The sequence below is a fragment of the Ovis canadensis genome, chromosome 15 (genome assembly GCF_042477335.2).
Source record: "Ovis canadensis isolate MfBH-ARS-UI-01 breed Bighorn chromosome 15, ARS-UI_OviCan_v2, whole genome shotgun sequence".
Lineage (NCBI taxonomy): Eukaryota > Metazoa > Chordata > Mammalia > Artiodactyla > Bovidae > Ovis > Ovis canadensis.
The window spans coordinates 34,744,517-34,763,257 of NC_091259.1; the positions used below are offsets into that span (position 1 = coordinate 34,744,517).

The 18,741-nt window shown below is 51.8% G+C and overlaps 1 non-coding gene across 1 annotated transcript; it reads right to left on the reverse strand.

Moving 5' to 3' along the window:
* Positions 1-18,262: 18,262 nt before the first annotated feature.
* On the reverse strand, positions 18,263-18,349 carry LOC138421440 (Z6 small nucleolar RNA). Its single transcript, XR_011249516.1, has one exon. It is a non-coding gene; the product is annotated as a Z6 small nucleolar RNA (small nucleolar RNA).
* Between the last annotated feature and the right edge of the window lie 392 nt (positions 18,350-18,741).

Below are 18,741 nucleotides of genomic sequence, written 5' to 3' on the forward strand. Positions count from 1 at the left end.
CTAATGGCAAAAGACTCCTGGGAGATGCAAACAGTCTGTGAGTTATTCAACTTGCAACTACATTCGGCACAGATCACTGTAGAGGCAAACGAGGAAGCATCAGGGTGGAGCTGGATGGAAGGATTCATTAAATCCCTCCCAGTGCTTTGATCCTATGCCTCCAAGGCTAGGCAATCGCCTCTCTAAAGCAGTGTGGAGAGGAGCAGAAGGGAGTTACAGAGACAGAATTGCTGTCTGGGTTAAGTGGATGCAGACCATGACCCTGGACTTGGAAGAGCTGCAACCACAGGTGAAAAGAGGTGACTTCACAAGTGACCCTCCTCTAAGTCCTGGCAGCCATCCCTCCTCTCGCTGGTGGAGGAGGTTTAGTTGCCAGGGGCAGTGTTACCTGGGCAACTGGTCAGCATTCTCTCTCCCCTACTGCCAACAAACACCCCCTGCCTCGACAAATGGATTTAATCACTCACCCAGGGTGTATCTGAGGGCTGAGAAGGTAGGAGTAACTAACGAGGAGTTAACTTCATGATCAACCCTCCAAGTGGACCTAAAAGGCTTTGATCTAGAAAGATCCAGGGAGTCTCAACACATGAAAAATAAGTTCCAGGCCAATTGCTTCCTTCCTGGCTCCTGGAATCACTTTTCCATCCGTGCTATCTACATACCCCATGGGAGCTATTCATTAATGAGGGTGAGAAATGCCTAAATTATGCCTCTGGTTCACGTCCAACTCATTCTGAAGGTAAGAAAGTGAGATAACTCACTCCTGCACCATTTCAACCATTATCATCAAGTCATTTCCCTTCAGCACAGAGAAGCCATTGACCAAGAGACCCAAAGGGCACACACTCCCCCTGGTTTCTGCCTCTCACACCGGACCCCAGGACCCCTCCTTTCCATTGCTATTTTCTTTATCAATGGAAACTTTGTTTTCCTTTCTCTCTGCCCCTACCTGGACACCCGATCTTATCTGTCTCTGTCTGGTTTTGAAAGCAACCACATTGAACCCTTTCAATGTTCACTTCCCTGGAGAGGAGCAGTTTTACTCTCCCACTCGATGCAAGGGATTGGCAGGGCAACTAGTCCCCTCCTCCACTCCCCGTCCCACCCGCCCACCACCACCTCCAACTTCAGATGGGCTCTGCAAACTGCCACCGCTTGGAGGAGAGCAGAAGGCAGAGAGTAAAGGGTGCCGAACAAAGGCTTTATTCAAACTCTTGCATGCTAACATCTCCAAAAAGCTTTTAACAGAGACCATCATTTCCCTCCAAGAATCAATGCATTTTAATTCATACGAAGATATTTGTCTGCTGCTCCGTTCCTTCGAGGCGTAGAGACACGTTTAACAAAACAAGTCAGCCTCGCGTGGAGACGAACGCGCCAGCTTCTCCCTGAAATTACTGGAAGTTCATTTTCAAAAGCCGTCCTGTTTTCTGGGAATCAATGCATATCAACTAAAATCAATAGCTTCTCCGTGTGGATGGGCTGAGACACCAAACTGATCTAGCGTTCCAGTGCATTTATATCCAAATCTAGACGTTCTCAACAAGTCAATGAATTTAAGCATCTGCCAGTGTCTTTTCACTTAAAACTAATCTGTTTGCTGATCGGACTGCACATTTCCAGAGCGCGCAGTAATATACTCTGTCTGTTTACCAGATCCAATGTACATTAGCTCGAATAAAAATATTTCCACTTAACTTAAAATTGAGTTTGTCCCAACTTTAGAAGTGCTCATGGGAATGAACTCAAGCCAATCACTGGGCTCACCCAGTTCTCCCAGAGAACAGAGCTCCCTCTCCTCCACCTGGCACCAAGGACGTGGTCCCTCTGGGGCTGATATGTATTCTGGAATAAAGTCCTTCCTGCTTCTGGGGACCATCAGTTCCAGGACTAGGAGGAGCACCAAAGGACTTATTTGGTCACCCTTTCTCCCAAACTGGAGACTTCCCCTAAGCCACTCTGCAAAAGAAGGTCCCTCTTCAGTCCCTAGAAATCACCCAAGAGTGTAGCTCTGCACTCACTCATTCCTGCATGGCACGATGTGAAACCAAGGACCAGCAGGTTACTACAGAATATTGACACTGCAGTACACTTGAAACTAACACAACACTGCACATCAGCCATACTCTAATATGAAATAAGAAATCAATTCAAGGAAAGGCTCGTTCTCTAATGAGTCACTTACTGGCCACCTACTATGTACAAGACTGAATGGAGATTCACAGAAGTGAAAGAGTGACTGCAGTCTAGAGACCAACAGTCTCAGATGGAGGGGCTGTGATCCATATGCAGATGGTCAGTCAGCAGATGTTTCTGGAGCACCACACTGTCCAGATCCCATGCTAAGCACAGGGAGACAGTGATGGACATATCAGACAAAGCCCATTGTCTGCAAACTCCCCAAGAGAAAAATCAAGTGAATCAGTACAAGAAACCAGTGATTAATTATATGTGTGTGCAAAGCACTGCTGGGGAAAAAATACAGGCTACTGGGAAGCAAGGAGACAACAAAAGGATGAGATGGTTGGATGGCATCACTGATTCAATGGTCATGAGTTTGAGTGAACTCTGGGAGTTGGTGATGGACAGGGAAGCCTGGCATGCTGCAGCCCATGGGGTCGAAAGGAGTTGGACACCACTGAGCGACTGAACTGAACTGGGAAGCGAACAGCAGTATCTAAACTAGTAGTGGGAGAGAGACAGCGGGGAGAGGCCACGCCTGCTTCTCTCTATACCAGCACTTCCTTTAACTCATTTCATCCTCACAAGTTTATAAGGAGTTACAAGCATCCCCAGTTTGCAGGTGAAGAAACCGAGGCTCACAGGTTGCTTAGCAGCCCTGTAAGACAGCTAGGAAGTGACATTCTTCCAATGGGAGAAAATCAGCAAGTGGCAGAGGCAAGATTCAAGTCCAGGACTCTAAGAGGTTGGACCCGTTCCTCCCCCATCGCCCTCCCTGCCCCTAGCATCCAAAGTGATTAACTACACAAACCATAGTGTGTTCCTAGGAGCAAGCTAGACCCAGAGAGGCAATGGGTGTCTGGATTTAGAAGAAGGGGAGAGCCCTGGAGGTTGAGGTTTGTATCAGGGAAGGCTTCTCAGAGAAGGTGACTCTGGAACCAAGTCAGAAAATTACCAAGACAAAGGTCCCGGACAAGAGGCACAGCAGGAGAAAATGCTCAGAGGTGGGAATAAATACTGGTTTTTCCGGGGGGAGTGGGGAATGAGGAGACCAGACCAGGCTCATGTACCAGTTCTGTGTAGAGGAGTCATCGGGGGGTGAACCTACATGGGGAGCATGAAACATGAAACCAGATTCTAGGAGACCTTGAATGTGACAATCCAGGTGTGTTGCTTGATTGGATCCCAGGTTCCAAAGCTGCTGCTGGTCTTAAAGAAGCTGAGAGTCAAGAATACATGTACCCAGTGTCCAGGCCAACCTCATCCAGACCTCCTTTGATCCCATGGGGTCCTTCTCCCCACCCATCTCTGATACTAGCATCTCGGGGAGCGCAGCTGAGGGAGGCTGATCCCCAGCTCTGAGAAGCCTCAAGGCATCACCATGGAGACGCTACAGGCCGCCAGCCACACAAAAGGAGCTGTGAGCTCCCAGTTCACCTGGGACTTGGAGCTAATGAGGAGGTGGCAAAAGTGTTTCATTTTCTCTCTTCTTCTTGCTCTCTCTCAAAAAGAAGAGGCAATTCACACAGGCAAACAAACCCCACCCTGCCCTGGAAGGAAGCTGCTCAGTCCACCCTTCTGTGGTGGCTGGCCTCCTTCTGAGAGATGGAGGGGAAACGCTGTATCTGAGAGACTGCAACAGGAGGTCCCTGGGAGAGAAAGATGCTGGAAGGACCAACAGGAAACCTAGGGCTGTTCACCTTTTCTCCTACCTATACGGAGGAGCAACTCAGCCATGTGTGTAAATGTAACTTGACATCTTCCATTTCACTGGCTTTGGGGTTCTGAAATGCAGATAATCTCTATACTTGCCTACAAGCCCAGGATCCTCTATATCAGGGTAACTCAAGGAAATAGGATGCACTGGGATGGTTTCCACAGCATCCCTACTCAAGAGCTGCATCTTGGATCATACATCCCACTGCACCCTGTCCCCATTTAGCAGCCCAGGGAATCCTGCCTGTGCACAAAGGGCAGGAGGACAGAGAGGAGAAGGGATGGAGGTGCTGAGACACCCAAAGCAGGATGGGGAAAGGCAGGCTGTTGCTTCTGAGTCGGGAAGGGAGGAGACTGGAGCATCTCCAGCCAGGAAGCAATCTTCACACACGCATTGTCGTTTTCTTCTGCAAAGGGGTGAGAAGAGAGGAGGGGGGAAGTGGCAGCAAGAAGGGGAGCAGGCGGGAGAGGTGAGAAATCCAGCATCTTCAGACCTGCCCACACTGCTGGCTTCTCTGCTGTGTGCAGTACCTCATCTCACAGTCATTAGAGAGCCCACAGGAAGGGTGGAAGCCGGATGCCCCGAAGAGTGGGAAAATAGAGAGAAGGGATGTGCACACAGAGACGTGTGCCTAGACTTCTCGGAGGGAAGGCCCCCAGCGTGAAGCCGTCCCAGCCCCAAACTCCCAGAATCCTTAGAACACCAAGTGGACCTTAGAACAGCAAACACTCTGGTCACTCCAAAAGCCCCAGGAGTACCCAGCGGGCAGAGTCCCCATGTCTGATCCGCACTGTTGCTCTCTCCTTGCCTTCCTCTGGAGCAAAAAGGGTCTCAGCTTTCCCTCCAGTCTGGCCAAGCCCCTTCCAGCACACGAGCAGAGAGCAGTAAACTGGAAGGCTGGGGAGGGGAGCAGTCCCCAGAAGAGCCCTGGCAAGACAGGACAAGCACTTGCTATCGAAAGGACAGGTCAGCTCCTGACAGCCCTCTCCTCAGAGCTGGCCAAGGCTTCCAACTTCCTCAGGGTAAAAGCTAAAGCTCCTACATAAACACCCTGAGTAATCTCACCCCTCCGACCCATAACCTTTCTGAACTCCCCCTGAACATTGCCTCTTACCTGTTCTGACAGAGTTCACAGCGTCTCCTTCTCACTCTCCGAACACATAAGATGCCCTTTGGGCCTCAGGGCCTTTGTACTTGCTGTTTCCCCTGCCCAGAACATTTTCTTTCTTTCTTTTTTCAGTCAAGGGCTTTTTAAAAAAGTATTTGGCTTTGCAGGGTCTTAGCTGAAGCATGTGGGATCAAGTTCCTTGATCAGGATTGAACCCAGGCCCCCTGCACTGGGAGCAGAATCTCAATCACTGGACCACTAGGGAAGTCCTACAAAACATTTTCCTTAGATGTGTTCACATCTCACTCTCAGGCCTGAATTTCAACATTACTTTCTCAGTGAGTCTTCTTAGTGCCTCTCTCTAAATATCCAGCCATCCCAACACTCCCCACTCTTTTTCCCAGTTTTACTTCATCTCACCTTTTATCTGAAGCTGAAATTCCAGTATTTTGGTCATCTGATGCAAACAGTTGACTCATTGGAAAAGTCCCTGATGCTGGGAAAGGTTGAGGGCAGAAGGAGAAGAGGGTGTCAGAGGATGAGATGGCTGGATAACATCACCAATGCAATGGACATGAACTTGGGCGAACTTCGGGAGATGGTGAGGGCCAGAGAAGCCTGGCATGCTGCAGTCCACGGGGTGGTGAAGAGTTAGATACGGCTGGGCAACTGAACAAGACCTTTTATCATCATCTTCCCTGGTGGCTCAGCTGGTACAGAATCTGCCTGCAATGCAGGAGACCCAGGTTTGATTCCTGGGTTGGGATGATCTCCTGGAGAAAGGAATGGCAACCCACTCCAGTATTCTTGCCTGGAGAATCCCATGGACAGAGGAGCCTGGAGGGCTACAGTCCATGGGATCACAAAGAGTCATCAGACATGACTGAGTGATTAACACTTCCACCTTAACTGCAGTACTAATGCATCTAGTTCATCGCCAGGACCCTTCACAGGAGCGCACATTCCATGAGGGCAAGTTTTGACTGTTCTGTTTCCCACTGTATCCTCAGCCACCTAGAAGCTTCTTGGCAGATGGTAGGTCCTCAGTAACTATTCACTGAAGGAAGGAAACACCCCGATGCTGTTGGCTTCTCCCACTCCCCGAAAGTGCCTGCAGCAATGCTTCTTCCAGTACCTCTGAAGATTCCCACCCTCTTGGAAAATTAGTTGTCCTTTGGACTCAGACTGAGACTACCAGGAGAAAGAGGGCAGGGAAGAACAGAATGGGGATTTCTGCCAGGTTCAGAGTGGGCAGGATATGGGCAAAAGGAGATGCTTCTGGGTGGCAAATGCCCTGATCACCATGGCCCCAGAGTAAAGTCACCATGATCTCTAGCCTCTACTTTGGTGAGGACACCACACACACAGACACCACACACACACACACAGACACCACACACACAGACACCACACACACACACACACACACCACACACACCACACACACACACACACACACACACACACACACCACACACACACACCACACACACACACCACACACACACACCACACACACCACACACACACACCACACACACACACACACACACACACACACACACACACCCCACACACACACCACACACACACACCCCACACACACACCACACACACACACCACACACACACACACCACACACACACACCACACACACACACACACCACACACACACACACACCCCTCACACACATACCCCCCACACACACACACACATACACACACACACACCCTGGTTTCCTCCCCCAGTCATTGAAGTTTGAGAAAATGATCTCCAGACACAGAAGGTGGATTCCATTTCCCGCGGTCACCGTCAGGCTCTGCAGAGTTTAGTGTCTGCAGTCACCTCACCAAGCTGCTGAGACAGAGTGCCCTTCCCTGTTAAACGGGGACCAGAAGTGTCCTCCTCCTACCTGCTCGTCACGAGTGAGGTGAGGGTCTCAGGGGCGGCCACCTCTGTAAACACCATCCTACTGAAAAGCACCCTCAGTGTTCACACAACTTCTGCTGCTTACTACCACAGTTGATGAGGGTGGGGCAGGGTGGCTGAAGAAACGAAAGCAAAAGGATGAAAACTGATGCCCCTGTCGCAGGCTGTTAGGCAAAGCACCAAACTGTCCCGGCCAAGTCGATTTCCCACCGGAGCAAAGGCCTTTTGCAAGTCTGCATGCTGAGTCGCTCAGTCGTGTCCGACTCTTTGTGGCCCCATGGACTGTAGCCGCCAGGCTCCTCGGTCCATGGGATTCTCCAGGCAAGAACACTGGAGTGGGTTGCCATGTCCTCCTCCAAGGGATCGTCCCAACCCAGGAATCAAACCTGGGTCTCCTGCATTGCAAGCAGATGCTTTACCATCTGAACCACGAGGGAAGCCCGTCTGCAAGTTTAGACTAACAGTGAGACTCACAGACAACCCTGTAGCTCTGAGGTATCGTAAGACCCCTGTCTGCCCACCCCGATCTGGGCAGGTGGGACCCAGGGCAAAACACACACTTTTCAGGCAGACCAGCCAGGTCCCCATGACACTGAAAAGGTGGTTTGGGACTGGAAGGCCCTGGGCTGGAAGAGGCAGCCTGGCTGTTGCAGCCGGCGTCCTGGCCCCAGCTGGGTGAGCCCGTCATCATTTATAATTGAACTTATCGTGGGCCGTTCTCACTGTCGCTGTCGCTTGAGCCATTTGATGTCGTTGAGCCTTTGGAAAAAGGAGAGGGGTGGGAGGGAAGAGGCAAAGGCAGGAGAAACAAAAGGAGTTTCGTAACAGAACTTCAAAAAAGCCAAGTGTTTGAAAAGATCTTTGCTAAGGTTCTGACCTACTTTACATGCGGATAAGCCATCTCCTTCGCTTGGAAAGGGAAAAAAAAAAAAAAATCCCGCACAAAGTGGTCGCAGCTCTTTTCAGCAAGTCCGGGCTGCATTGCAGAAAGGGGCTTTAGTGCTGTAATCAGAGGCCATTTGGCAGCCATGATTTGGGTAACTGTATAAGATTTCAACCTCTCTAGTGTAACCCTGAAACAAGGGGCTGCCAGAGAGAGAAGGCTGGGGCTGAGAGAGGAGGTATCCGACAAGTACAGCTGTAGGGAGCACACCTCTTCACTCTGGAACACCCGCTAACACCCTGCCCCAGATGCACACCTGAGCTCTGACCACACCCCTCCCAGCCAGGCAACCTTGTGTTTCCTCCCTGTGCTTACACCTCAGATCATGCGTCAGGGGGCAGCCAAGAGTGAAGGTTCCTAATCTAGCGCCTGCACACAGCAGGTGCTCAGTCATGGTGACTCTCTTCTCTGTTTCTAGAATGAGTTGGGAGGAATCATCCCATCCTGCTCACAGATTCTCGGGACTCATGAATGCCATCTGGGGCCTCCAGCACCCAGTGATTAGGACATACGTATGAAGAGTCAAGGCACCAGGCCATCTGAAATCAGAGCAAAGGGGACACAGAAAGGGCAGGACAAGAGGCACAGGACATGGGGGCAGAGGAACAAGGGATGCTATGCAGAGAACAGACAGGGATGGTGGTCATGCTCCTTCACCCACCACCTTGCCCCATGGCTTCAGAGCCCCACTGGTCTAGAGGGTACCACACCCTGACCTTGGTCCCCAAGAGAGAGAAGAAAGCACGATGTGGTGGACATTCTAGGACAGCTACAGTGTTTAAGAGAAATGAGATGAGCTGGGAGAGAGATCAGAGGGGAGAGGAGAAACTCTTGGGAAGTTGGGATGTTTGTCATTAAAATAACAGATGTTATTAATAATTTTATTATATCATCCTCACATCAGTCCTGTGAGGTTGGTACTTCTAGGGAGAGGGGCTTCCCCAGTGGTTCAGCAGTAAAGAACCCACCTACAATGCAGGAGATGTGGGTTCAGTCCCTGGGTGGGGAAGATCCCCTGGAGGAGGAAATGGCAACCTACTCCAGTATTCTTGCCTGGAAAATCCCCACGGACAGAGGGACCTGGCAGGCTGCAGTCCATGGGGTCACAAAGAGTCAGACACTGAGCGTGCATGCACGCATGTACTGTTAGGGAGCATTATGACCCCCGTTTTAGAGATGAGACGACTGAAGTCCTTTAATATTTATGCGTTCATTTGGCTGCTCTGGGTCTTAGCTATGGCACTTGGGATCTTTCTTGTGCCATGTAGGATCTTTCTTTCTTTTTTTTTTTAACTCCAGCATGCGTCTAGTTCTCTGACCAAGGATTGAACCCGAGCCCCCTGCATTGGGAGCACAGAGTTTTAGCCACTGGACCACAAAGGAAGTCCTAAGAGAAACTCTAAACTGTTCAGAATCTCACAGCTAGTCTGTGAGTCTATCTGAATCAGAAGTCTGGGCTCACAAGTTACTTGATATTGCCTCCAAAGCTTTTGTATTCATTCAATAAATACGTAACAAGCACCCACTGTGGGTGTCAGGCTCTGATCCAGGCTCCAGAGATACAGCAATACACACAAACAAATAAGCCGGCGACCACACAGCACCCACACAGGTCGGCACTGTGGGTTTCGACACCGCACCCCCCCTTTTCCCCACACGAGGAGGGATACTCCAGGAATGCACGCAAGGGAGGAAAATAAACTCTTTGATCTCAATCAAATTCAAGCATCTAAGGGTAGGTCAGTGTCTTTTAAAAATCTAATCATTTTGTGAATTCCAAACAAAGACAAAATTAATTGTGGATTATCCTCTGGCTTCAGGTTGCCCTCTGAAAGCAGTTAGCCAGCAAGTGAGCCACCATTGGCTCCCTGGGCCTCAGTCATCAGGGCTTTGAGGATTCGAGTGCCGAGTGCCTCCTCCAGCTCCCTCTTCCTCCAGGTCACTGACTGACTGGTCTAGTGGTGGGGGTGGGCATCCTTTGCCTCTCACCCCACTGCTGTTCATCTGTGGGTCATCTAATCCAAGGGCATGACAAAAAGGCCAGAGCTCAGCCAATCTCTAGCCCTCCCGATTCAGGCAGGACTAAACTCCCAGACAAAGAATGTTCCAACATCTCAGCTCGGGGCAAATGTGCAGAGATCTCATAAGCTAAGAAATGCACATGCTTTTTGGTCTCACCTACCGCTCAAGGTGGAGAAGGAAATGGAAACCCACTCCAGTATTCTTGCCTAGAGAATCCTGTGGACAGAGGAGCCTGGTGGGCTGCTGTCTATAGGGTTGCACAGAGTTGGACACAACCGAAGCGACTTAGCAGCAGCAGCACCACCACCACCACCACTCAAGGCATTATCACATATAATCTTTACACATTCCGCACAAAGACATATGCCTAAGGATGTCTGATTCAGCCTTGTTTATGATAATAAAAATGAAAGCTCATATACATATATATATATATAGATGGATAGATAGATATATCTATAGCAATAATGAAATACACCATAGTACAGCCATGCTGTAGAATACTAGATATCTGGCAAAAGGAATCAAGTGGAGAAATAGACACTGCCGTGAAAGATGCAAACACATTCAGTAAAAGGCAAGCCACAGGGACTTCCCTTGTGGTCCAGTGGTTAAGAATCCCCTTTCCAGCGCAGGGAACCCAGGTTCAGTCACTGGTTTGGGAACTAAGAGCCCACATGCCTCGGGAGAACTAAGCCCGCACACAGCAGCCACTGGGCCCACGCCATCTGGAGCCCACAGGCCACGACTAGAGACGCCCAGGAGCTGCAACAGAAGACTCCGTGTGCCGCAACTAGGACCCAACACAGCCGGCTAATTTGTTTAAAACAAGAAAGGCAAGCTGCAGGACAATGTGTTTGATATTGTTGTTGTTGTTGTTGTTCAGTCAGTCGTGTCCGACTCTTTGCAGCCCCGTGGACGGCAGCACGCCAGGCTTCCCTGTCCTTCCCCATCTCCCAGAGCTTGCTCAAACTCATGTCCGTTGAGTCAGTGATGCCATCCGACCATCTCATCCTCTGTTGTCCCCTTCTCCTGCCTTCAATCTTTCCCAGCATCAGGGTCTTTTCCAGTGAGTCGGCTCATCGCATCACGTGGCCAAAGTATTTAGTCCTATATTTTTTAAAAACCTGTGTGCCTGTTGGTAGGGTACATAATTTCAAATAAGGTAATGCACATATAAAACTTGAGCACACTGTCTGGCATATAGCAAGTTCTAAATATATTTGGCTATTATTTCCAAATACATTTTTTAAAGGCGGGGCATAAGGAAAGATCTACACCAGGCTCCCACCTGGTGCTTGTCTCTGGGGACAGGAGTGAGATGCGGATGGTTTTGAAATGGAGCGTCCTCCACAGGCTGTTCTCAGTGTATTGTCTGAATGCCTTACATCAGCATGCATAATTTTTGCAACTTTCAAAACATAAAAGGGGAGGTATGCGCTGAGCTTCATTTTCCCAAATACTGTCAGAAGAGGAGTTTTCCTTGATCCTAGGTCCTTTGGTCTTTGAAAGTTCTTTCTGGTGTGCTCTCTGCGTGTCTTCTGAGCAGCTTCAGGCCATCACTTTGCCTCTACCCGCCTTCGCAGAGGAACTGAGAATGGCTCACCACGCCTTGGAGCTTCAGCCACTCACCGCCCGCCCCCGCCAGGATGCTCAGTATCACCCTGGACACTGGACCACAAGGGGCGAAGTGGTGTGAGCTCTTCCCTTCCCCCAGTTCAGGCCATCAGTTTGGTTGAGAAGCCTTTACTTTGTCTCCCGGGTTCCTGCCTCTGTCCTGACTCTTTTACTTTCTCTCACCCTCACCCTTAAACTCCGGCTTCTCTGCTTCTTCCTGACACAGCCACCCTGGCTCATAAACACAGCTCTGCAGAGCCTTTTGGCCACCGCGTCCATGGTCCAGGGGTCTCTTTGCCTAAAGATGGTGGAGAGGGCCAGGCAGTTCCGAGAAGGGGATTTCCTGGGCTGTAGCCCCTGACGATGAATGGCCCAGTCCTGGTCACTCCAGCCCCCTGACCTCTTCACCCGAGAGGGTTGAGAGTTGGGGAGTGAGGGTAGGGAGAGAGGGTGGGGAGGCAGGCAGTCCCAAGCAGCCACCCCACTCCAGCCTCCTGCCCACTGGGAAAAGGTCCCTGCCTGAAGGGGTGCTCCCTGCTGCCTTGGAAGCCTCTCCTGCCTTTGTAGCCTTGGCCCTGCCCAACTCCAAGCATCCATGAGATTCAGGGTGCTTGGGATGACGCTCAGCCATTGAGCACAGTCCTCAGCAGCTCAGGTGGCACAGCAGTAAAGAATCCACCTGCCAAGCAAGAGACAGGAGCTCAGTCCCTGGGTCAGGAAAACGGCAACCCGCTCCAGTAATCTGGCCTGGAGAAGTCCATGGACAGAGGAGTCTGGTGGGCTATAGTCCAGAGGGTCGCTGAGTGACTAACACTTTCACTTTTCACTTTCACTCAGCGGCTCAGACCCCCAGGAGACCCAGAAATGGATAAAGCAGATGGATAAGTGGATAAATAGATAAATCAGTCATCCTTTGGGAGCTGCCTGGAGTGAGGGAGGGGGAGAATCTTGGAAGGTGCCTGCCATGTGCAGTCCCAGCTTCAGCCCCGGTCCACCAGGACCCTGTGTGGGCGAGAAGACACAGGTCCCAGCTTGGACGCGGCAGGATCCTCTTCTAGACGACCTCCCCAGACAGGGAAGACCCGGGATCTGTGCCAGCCTGTCTCTGCCTGCCCTTCCCTTTCCACCTGGGAATCAAAGGAACAGTGGGCTTTTAGTCACTGTGAACCAAAACAGAATTTTCATCATTTCCAAAACCTTACTATCATCTTCACTGGCTCTGAGTGTTATTTCAGGTAAATACAATGTTCCCATTTTACAGAAGAGAAATAGACATCACAGTCGCAGCCACACAAGAGTCAACGAGGGACCAATGACTAATTCTCTTGACTCCCAGCCTCCTTCCATCAGACCAAGCTGGCCTGCCTTACTACTACTACTAAGTCACTTCAGTCGTGTCCGACTTTGTGCGACCCCATAGACGGCAGCCCACCAGGCTCCCCCATCCCTGGGATTCTCCAGGCAAGAACACTGAAGTGGGATGCCATTTCCTTCTCCAATGCATGAAAGTGAAAAGTGAAAGTGAAGTCGCTCAGTCATATCCGACTCTTAGCGACCCCATGGACTGCAGCCTACCAGGTTCCTCCTTCCATAGGATACAATGTTCCCATTTTACAGAAGAGAAATAGATATCACAGTCGCAGCTACCCAAGAGTCAATGGGGCACCAATGACCAATTCTCCTGACTCCCAGCCTCCTTCCATCAGACCAAGCTGGCCTGCCTTACCTGACCCCTGAAGCCAGGCCCTCCATCCGGGTTACCTGTACCGTTATCTGAAAGCACCTAATACCTACCACCCAAGGGATCAAAAGACACCCACTAGAAAAACTATTCCAAAGGCTTAGAATCATAGCCTACTAGAGATTTTCTGGTCCTCTTATTTTACATGTGAGGGAAGTGGGATCCAGAGAGGGGAAGTGCTTTGTCCCAGGCCACACAGCAAGGCAGAGCTAGGATTCGCCCTCCAGCTGCACCCAGGGACTCACCAGGCTCCTTGCCCGTCTCCCAGGGCAGGGCCTAGGCAGGGCCGCGGTTTTCTTGCATCGTAGTATATGGAAGTTTTTCAAGGGCGAGGCAACTTTGCGCTTCTCTTGCTCCTCTCATGTGCATCACAGAGGCCATGAAGGATTTTCACCCAGAGATTGTAAGCATCTCTGGGTGCTCTTGTGATTAATCTCGCCTACCCCTACTCCAGGCAGAGCTGCCCCAGGAAAATGCCAGGATGTGGGGACCCCTGGGAGATCACAGCTGCTGCCCACAATCTGGGTGCCCTGGAGGCGGACTGAAACTCAGGGTTCCCGCTTTAGCCCCTGTCTCATTGGTTCCTCACACATTAGCCTAAACTGAAAACTAAAAGCTCTTCTCTGCCTCCTGGGCAGAGAACGCTCTGGAGTGGGAGTCCAGAGGCCCGGGTGCAGCCTCAGCTCTGAAGCAACTTCCAAGACGCCTTGGGCAAGTCTCCTACATGTTCTGGGAGTTGCGGCCCCACCTGTGCAGTGAGGACATCAGGCCAGATTATCTCTAGCGTCCCTCCAGCTCTGCCAGGCCCAGCTCCGTGGTTTAGGAAGCAGTAGAGAGGCAAGTGAAGCCATTAGGAGTAGCGAAGAGATGGGGGTTGAATAACAGTCATAATGCAGTTTTCCGCAAACAGGGACTATGTTCTAGGAACTCACCTAGGGGCTGCACACCTGTTCTTCCTTTTGATCCTCACAAGGATTTTAGAGATCCTACTATAATCTTCATTTCACAAATGAGTCAACTGAGGCTCAGAGAGATTAGGTAATTGTCTGAAGTCACACAGTCTGTAATCAGTGAGGTCGGAACATCTGACTTTTCTCCCTCACCTTTCCCCCCACCACACACAATGCCCAGCGGGGGCCACCTCTGTTCTCAGGGCCCGTCTCTCCAAATCGGCTCTGGGGTTAGTGGGGCCTCCCTCCCCCTACCTCTGATGTCATCATCACAGCACTAACTTTCCAGCACTTTCTCAACATCAGACTCTTGTCAGACGACAAGTCCCAAATTTTGCTCCAGAGAAAATGACTCTATCCCACCTCTCATTCAAGCCCTTACTGCTTTTTGCCCCTAGTTTACCCTCCCCTCCTTGAGGTCCCTGCACATGACCCATCCCCAGCCCCTTTCCCAGGGACCCCACATTGCCTAATTCCTGTGACTTTAATTCCTCCCCAACTGCTTTTCTCAGCTTTGGGGCTCATGACTTCTGGGGTAGGGGTATCCAGCCTGCCTCTTTCCTGTGCATCTTCTCAAAGTTATCCGGTATCGGGCTGGGTGCAGGAGTGAAGGGAAGGTGCCTGGATGTTCACAGGTGAGATCACTGCAGGAGGGCAGAGGGGACAGCCCAAGGGGCTCCACTGCAAGCGGTTTGCGATAGCACCCAGTGCCAAGGAGAGGACCTATGAGTCACTGACTCTGCTCAAGGTGGAGGAGAGTAGGCTGGTCCCTGGGCATACCCCAGGGAACAGAGGGGAAGGAGAACTGGAAGGAAAAAGCCAGAGCACTTGCTGATTCATTATAACCTGGAAGACCAGAAGAGGGAGCAACAGAGGATGGCACCAAGGTTTAGGGGAAAACAGGGTGATGGGAGAGGTGTGGTGAGCCACATAGAAATCAAGCTGTTAGGAGAAAACTCTGTGCGTGTGGTGGGGGAGGGGGGGCAGGAGAGGGTGCAGGATCTTGTTTCAAACACTGGTTTTGAAATGACAGAGGGATTTTCAAGTGGAAATGCCTATTGAGTGATTAGAAAAACAGGACCCAGAGCAGCAGGAAGGCAAGGGGCAGGTCATATAATCACTGTGCCCTGAACTCTAAGCTGAGTGTGGGGGCCCCACCTGCCCCACCCGGAGCCTGAGTCAGCCAGCCTCAGTGGAAATTTGATGAGCGAAGCCAGGTGACCACATCCTGAGACACGGTCATCCTTACCCTACAGAGATGACCGCACCTGGGGGCAGCCAGGGTGTGTGGTGTCCACAGTGGCCGCACTGCAGGGAACAAGGAAAGCCAGGAAATGCCTGGCCGTGAGAGGAGGTGAGCCTGCAGAGCATCAGATGAGCTGGTGGGGGTGGGGGGCAACACTGGGTTTAGGGGAGAGAGAGAAAGGCAGGTAAGCTAGAAGAGGGAGTAAGGTAGGTCAAGACAGGTCCTCTGTTCCAGTCAACAGCATGGATGCTGGCAGAGACCTGGGTGTGGATCAAGGCCCTGCCTGACGAGGTGGAGGTGTGGAGGGCATGGGGAGAAGAGCCGTGGGCCCGGCAGTGACAGCAGCAGGAGGCAGAGGCTTTCACCGAGACAGGGAGGAGTTTCACTCTTGAAACAGGGGGCTGTGTGCACATCGGGGGAGAGAGAGGGTAACTAAAGATGGCCGAGCGGGCCCTGGGAGGCAGGGGGTCCCAGCGGTGCCTGGAGACTCAGGTCCCTGGAGACTGCAGCCTCCTCTGGCCAGAATCACAGTTTCAGACAATGCAGCAGCTTCCTTAGACGTACCCAGGCAGAAGCCGGAGTGTGGCCAACGTTCTAGCTGTCTCTTCCGGTTCAGTGAATTCTGGTGTCCCCCCTCAAAAATACACACACAGAGCAGAGTCCCTTCTGCTTTCAGCAAAGGCCATGCAGCAAGTTACTCTCTGAATCAAGGAGGAGTGGCCAGCACCCCCTTGAACAGATATTCCCAAGATGGGTAGGGACGAAGGGACCAGATCCCCCAGGGAGCTGCCTTCACTCAGACCTCCCAGAGCCTCCATCCCCTCTCCTAAAGGCACCTTCCCTTCCCCGGCCTTTTCCAAAATCAATCCCGACATCTCCTTAAATCGAAGTCAGCCACAATGAAAGGGTGGTGTGGAATTTTGTTTACCAATCCTGGCATCTAATTAAAATTAGCTGATGGTTCTTCTAGTTGGTTTTTTTGTTCTGACTATTTTTAAGCCGGAGCTGCTAGATCAGTGCAGCCACTAGTAAGCTGTCAAATCAAATTTTCAAAAGCAAATTGCTTTTATAATTAATTTAATTATTATTACGGCTCCCAGTTTTGTGTTGCCTTAATGAACACAAGCAGGTTTCACCCTCTGCTTCTCCCCTACACACTCACTTAGCACCCCCTTGCCTACCCAGACCCACCTCCCACCTCTCCAATCCAAGTTGGGCAAATGGAAAGGCAAGAAGAAAAGCAGACACAGGCGCCCAGGCCCCCTCCGCGACCACCCGCCTCCCCAGCAGCTACCTCTCTGACTCACGCCCTCACCCTCAGAGTGAGTAATTAAAGTTCTGCTCCCTGTTACGGAATAAATGGTACATGTTTTAATTACCCCGAGCCTACCCAGGCATCCTCACACCCCCGCCCAAGACTGTGAACCCAGTGAAGTGGGGAAAAGGGTGGGGGGACAGTTCTGAGAAAGAAAGAGCTTCTGTGACAGTGACAGCGGTCTGTCACCCGGGGTCTGGAATTCGCTGGGGAACCGTCAGTTACTAAGGAAACTAGGAGGAAGAGAAGAAGGGAGAGAGGCGGTTGGATCCAATTTTGGGCGACAAGTGTGAGGCGTAAAGATGTCGGACCCTCTGCGCATCCTAGGCTCAATGGTAGCGTCTTCGGGGTGGGCGGGGCCAGGTCATCAGAGAGGGGTCACCTGGAGGCCACACCCTTCTCAGGAGCCCAAGGCAGGTCAAGGGGATGGAGACACAAAGGCAGGAGCAGCAATGGGCCGGGGCAGTGACCAGAAGCTGTGTGTGTGTGTGTGTGTGTGTGTGTGTGTGTGTGTGTTTGTGCATGTCCATGTTTTTATCCGTTTCAGTCTTTTGGGTGTGTTCTTTTTGTTTTCCTCCTTCCCAGTTTGTGACTTTTCTCATTTCCATCTTTTCTCCATTTCCTGCTTTTCTCCCTCTCTCCTCTCTCCGCCTCTGTCTTCATCTCTGTCTTCTCTTCCCCTGCTTCTCCATCTGCCACCCAACCCTGCATCCCCCAATATCTCTTTCTCTGCTTGTCCAGTTAACCCCCCTCCCAGGCCCGCCCTCTCTGCCTCTCTTTCCCTGTCTCTGTGTCTGTCGGACTCTGGCTCAGACGTGACCCTGTGAACTGTTAAGGGCAGGAGACCTCGGGACACTGGAGCATCCCTGCCTGCCCTGACTCCCCTCCCAGGCCTGGCTGATTTCTCCTGCCCCAAGGAGCCACAGCACCCTGGGCTTCATCAAATCAGCTTTCAAAATCCATTGCTGTGGGGAGGGAGGAACTTGGCCCATACAAGTCCCCATTGTTTCTGAAACAGAAGCAGAGACCAGGAGAGAAGGGCTAGGGGTGGGTCTTGAACCAGCCCAAACAAGGGGGAGGGGGAGCCCCAGCCAGGTGAGGGAGACAGGGCTTATTTCTGGGCTTTTGGGCTGAAGGACAGACAGAACGCGGCAGGGAATGAAGGGTGTGAGTCATCGGAGCAGTGGGGCTTGGGCCTGGCCGGCGGCAGGGCATTCTGGAAGCCATTCAGGAATCCCACGAGCACGCCAGGTCCTGGGGAGAACCCACCATTCCCCGGAAAAAGCCGTTCCAGGTGAGGCTGGGCCCTCCCTCATCTTCCAATGGGCAGGGGGGACCCATGCCCTCTCTTCAGGAAGCCGGGGCTGGGACTTCTGCGGCCTCACTCCTGCTGCAGGGCCGGCTCCTTCTCCACCTGTCTTCTCGTCTCTTCTCGGTCTGCAGCTGACCCAGGCTTGGATCCTTTCCTGTTCCCCCTCCTGGTAAAGAGAGGGCCCAGGTTCCGTGTGGCCTGACCCCTGGCTCCCAGGGTCCCTCAGGGAGAGCCCAGTGCTCTGGAGGGACGGAGCCCTGCACCCCACATCCCCCAAACCCCCACACCGGCTGCTCAGAGGGGCCGGCAGTGGTGGAGGACCACTCAGGCTGCGCTGCCCAGAGCAGAAATGGCCTAAGAGGTGGGTTACCTTTCTCCCCTGGACCACGTTTTTGGGAGGCCTGGGAAGATAAGAGGTCCATTTCTCACACACACACACACACACACACACACACACACACACACACACACACACACTCAAAGGGTGGCAACTCAGCCCTCCTTACTCTAGGGGGCGCACACACACACACACACACACACACACACACACACACACACACACACACACACACACACACACACACACACACACACACACACACACACACACACACACACACACACACACACTCAAAGGGTGGCAACTCAGCCCTCCTT